This window comes from Gymnodraco acuticeps, unplaced genomic scaffold (assembly GCF_902827175.1).
Source record: "Gymnodraco acuticeps unplaced genomic scaffold, fGymAcu1.1, whole genome shotgun sequence".
Lineage (NCBI taxonomy): Eukaryota > Metazoa > Chordata > Actinopteri > Perciformes > Bathydraconidae > Gymnodraco > Gymnodraco acuticeps.
Genome location: NW_022990741.1, coordinates 428530 through 429512, shown reverse-complemented (window position 1 = coordinate 429512; position 983 = coordinate 428530).

Below are 983 nucleotides of genomic sequence, written 5' to 3'. Positions count from 1 at the left end.
CGTGTTGTATTCAGGCTGACAATATCCACTTTAAAAAGGGGAAAAAACAAGTAATTGGTTTCTCATGTTTTTGGCAATGCGGCAATATTCCACCACTACTGTGTCTCTTTGTCGACATTTAGTTTATCAAGAACTTCATTAATTAGCTCATACGTCACTCAAAATGAGCTCTACCTTTACCAGTTGTGATGAAAATACATGAATAATCATATTAGTAACTCAGTATACAATTCTGAAAAGGGCCAATACGGTATTTTTGGTATTTTAAGTGTTTAATTGTTATGGCAATACTCTTTTACTTTTACTAAAGTAAGATTTTGAATGCAGGACTTTTTAATTAGGACAAAGTACATATAACATGTAGTATTGCTACTTTTCTTAAGAATACATCTGAGTACTTCTCTCCACCACTGGAATCATAGTACACATGTAGTAGGTTCCAGTTAAACTAAACTTAAACAACAAATAGATTCAGTGGTGTCAGGTAACTAAGTACATTTACCCAAGTACAATTTTGAGGTACTTTACTTTATTATTTCAATATTGTTGCTACTTTGTAAAGGTAATAGGTGAATGGTGTACTTTTACTCCACTACATGTATTTAATACCTTTAGTTACTTCACAGATCTGGATGAATGATGTGAAATATAATCAAGTGTTGAATCAGACTTTAGTTCCACCTGGAGTAAATCCACAAGCTACCCTGCAGTATACAAAGTCATTCAAACTAGCTGCACCTTCACCAGCTTTGAGAACACTTTCATGATCAATCATTATAAAACATATCATATATATTATTCTGAAATGGACCAATCTGCACAACGACTACTTTTACTGTCGCTACTTTCACTATATTTTGATGAGAATACTTTTCTACTTTTACATGGATAACATGCAAGAAATGTACTTTTAACAGAGTATTCCTACACTCTGGTACTTCTCCCAACTCTGCAAAACACCATGTAGATTCAGTGTTATCTTC